The 3,584-nt window shown below is 38.7% G+C and overlaps 1 non-coding gene across 1 annotated transcript; it reads right to left on the bottom strand.

The window, feature by feature from the left end:
• Positions 1-1,423: 1,423 nt before the first annotated feature.
• On the bottom strand, positions 1,424-1,563 carry LOC125935931 (U4 spliceosomal RNA). The gene has a single exon (XR_007461892.1). It is a non-coding gene; the product is annotated as a U4 spliceosomal RNA (small nuclear RNA).
• Between the last annotated feature and the right edge of the window lie 2,021 nt (positions 1,564-3,584).

Below are 3,584 nucleotides of genomic sequence, written 5' to 3'. Positions count from 1 at the left end.
GGTGGCTCAGTCAGTTGAGCATCCGACTTCGGCTCAGGTCATGATCTCATAGCTCGTGAGTTCGAGCCCCTTGTCGGGCTCTGTGCTGACAGCTCAGAGCCTGAAGCCTGTTTCAGATTCTGTGTCTCCCTCTCTCTGACCCTCCCCCGTTCATGCTCTGTCTCTCTCTGTCTCACAAATAAATAAACGTTAAAAAATAAAAATAAAAAACTTGTTTTTATTTTAATAGTTCACAGTAATAGGCTTAATATCTTTTATCACTTATATCTGTTAGCCATTTGGTTATAGTAATTTTTAAAACTTTTATGACTTCAGAAATAAAGGTAATAAAATAAAAATAAACATTTGTCTGTGAGAGCAATTACATTATAGAATGACTGGTATTTTTTAATCCTTCTACACAGTGTATATTAAACATCAATTAAGGAAATAGAATTCTTAGCACAAAAGGAGAATATTTCTCTACCTCAAGTACATATTTCACTTCAGTTTGATAATTCTTGATTTTTAGGAACTGAACAAATAACTTGAGACATTCTGTGTTAAACAAGGATAATTGTTAAGCATGAAATGTTTGCCTAAAGTGGTCATTTCTTTTCAAATCCACATGGAATTCACTGACACTATGTAATTAAATACCACACCTCCCACCTCTCTCTCTGCTTCTCATTTTATTCTAATTTAGGAACAACTTGCATGATTAAGAAGTTTCTTCCAGTAAGTTCTGGGATGACTACTAAAAACACAGTGACCTGATGTTTCTACAGAATGGGGAAGTTCTGCCATTAATTGTGTAACAAACCAAGGGTGAACTTGACAGGCAGGGCTCCTGAACTGGGCACAGGATACGGGGCAATGAACTCTGCTTTTCACAGACATTGGTTGTCAACCAGGGAGATTTTGCCCTGATTTTGCAATATGTTCACAACGTTCTTCATTGTTACAACTGAGGTTTCAGGTGGCCAGGAGGGGTGGAGGTGGGGGGCGGGGGATAGTGGAGGGGCAGATACACTACTAGCATCTAGTGGGCAAAGGTCAGGCATGTTGCTAAACATGCTACAATGTAAAGGACACAAAGAATTTTTGGTCTCAAAATGTCAATAGGGTCCCTCCTACTTGAGAAACTGATGCAGAGAAGAATGGCTCTATCCCCATGTCCTGTCTCTTCAGCTTCTTACTTATCAGTTGAATGCCAGACAGCACACTAGGCCTTTGACACTGCATCAGTCTCTCTTCCCACCCTATATGTATTACCTTAGCTCACTCTTACATTATGTAGGCGAGGAAGTATGATGACCACAATACACTTTTCACATGTGATTCAAATTCATTACGAACTCAAAGATGCATGACGTCTGAAATGTTGCTCAACTAAAATCAAGCAGCCCTGGTCCTTGTTTTCATGGAACATCACCTAAATACTAATGGTAAAATTTTATCTGAAAATATAAGGGTAAGAAAAAATATACCATTCTTTTCTCCCTCCACTCGTACATTTTCAATTAGCAATAATCGCACCTCGGATAAATCTCTTTGGCTACGATACTGCCACTGTGCAAAGCTTCACTTGTACATTTTCAACTAACCTGAATTTCAAGTGATTCCCTCTCTTCAATCCATCAACATTAGAGGGAAGATTGTTATTAAGCACTTTCAGTTAATCTAAAGATATTTCAGGAGACATCATTCTTATGATTGTCTTCTTTTGCAATAATATGCAAAATTAATATGAATAACAGAAAAAAATAAACTATCAAAAAGAGCGTAGGGGGCACCTGGGTGGCTCAGTCGGTTGAGTGTCCAACTCTTGGTTTCTGCTCAGGTCATGAACTGATGGTTTGTGAGTTTGAGTCCTGTATCGGGCTCTGTCCTGGCAGCAGGGAGCTTCCTTGGGATCCTCTCTTACCGTCTCTCTCTGACCCTACCCTGCTCTCTTTCTCTCTCAAAATAAATAAATAAACTTTTTTTTTTAATGATGTGCCTCTTTAAAAAAAAGAGAGCATAGGGAATTGAGTAATGCAGAATAAAACAGTTATCATGAAAACAATCAGACATCTTTACTTTTAATTATATTTTCAAGCCATCCTCACTATCACTAGGTCAAGAGCACCTTTCAATTTACTCCATCAAATAGTCTCAGTTTTGCTGTGGGGCAAACAGGAATTTAGCCTAAGGTTTAGGAGAAACCTCCTATTTATATTTAATCACTGGTGAGGCAATTATAGTTTTTAAATAAAAAAAATATGAACCTGTTCCCGGAAGCACAGATATTTGAAATTTATCTTATGAATGACATTTAGTGCTTTGTGATTGGTGTGTATATTTCTTCCAGGTGCTCATTGCTCTTTGTTCTGATTAGCGGCTATTTTTGTATACTCCAAACACTTCTAATAATACATATGAGCAAATATACAAAAATCATCTATTTTTTTAATAATTTTTAGTGTTTATTTACTTTTGAGACAGAGAGAGAGAGAGAGAGAGACAGAGCATGAGTGGAGGAGGGGAAAATCATCTATTTTGTATCCTAATCTGTAGTTTGGATCGTGTTCAGTGGGATTTCCCACAAGAATTTTTTGTATGTGAAAACTATAAAGTGCACATTTTTGTTTAAAGAAACTCATATTTTCCTTTATACCATGAACCACAATCTAGTTAACTATGGAGAAACAACTAACCATCACATGCAGGGGAAGAGGTCAAAAGCAAGAGAAGGATAAGCAAAATATAAGAATATTTCTAGTAGTTTGTTAAAAGGAAAGCTCAAGCGGAAAAGCACCCTGGAGAAAGAAAGCCTTGAGAAGGAAAGGTTCCTCCTCCAGGAACATGGCAGGGATGCTGCTACACAATCATCATCGTAAAATTGTAAATTATTCTGAATAAACACTTTGACAAAATGGATGCACTGATTATCACAACTACCACCCACGTAGCTTCATACACACCCACTTGCTAAGTGTGAAAGAGTAAATTTGGTCAATTATCCACCAGGGGCCAGGGAGTGTTGAAGAATGGTGCCTCTTATTCTTTTTTTTTTTTTTTAATTTTTTTTAACGTTTTTATTTATTTTTGAGACAGAGAGAGACACAGCATGAACAGGGGAGGGGCAGAGAGAGAGGGAGACACAGAATCTGAAACAGGCTCCAGGCTCTGAGCCATCAGCCCAGAGCCCAACGCGGGGCTTGAACTCACGGACCGCGAGACTGTGACCTGAGCTGAAGTAGGACGCTTAACCGACTGAGCCACCCAGGCGCCCCCGGTGCCTCTTATTCTGAGGTCATTTGACCTCACCTCTAAGATCTTCATTTCAAAATCTGTGAGTAACTTTTGAGACGTACAAAGTGACAGTGTTCTGAGACAATCCTCAAATTGTTCCTCCTTGTCACCAAGGGGCAGAGTTCTCTAGAGGAGCGTAACGAATAAGAAACAAAGTATTTGGCTTCCAAAGATTGTTGTGCCATACAAAGGTCAAGTAAAAATTCATCTTGAGAAAGAAAGACTTGCATTTTCTGCAGCAGAATCATCGTATATCCAATTTTTAGACCCTGTTAGCCAGTAAAGAAAGTCAGCACCGTACTGAGTCT

The sequence above is a fragment of the Panthera uncia genome, assembly GCF_023721935.1.
Source record: "Panthera uncia isolate 11264 chromosome A1 unlocalized genomic scaffold, Puncia_PCG_1.0 HiC_scaffold_17, whole genome shotgun sequence".
NCBI lineage: Eukaryota > Metazoa > Chordata > Mammalia > Carnivora > Felidae > Panthera > Panthera uncia.
Note: the sequence above shows the minus strand (reverse complement) of the source record. Positions and strands in the feature narration are given on the sequence as shown.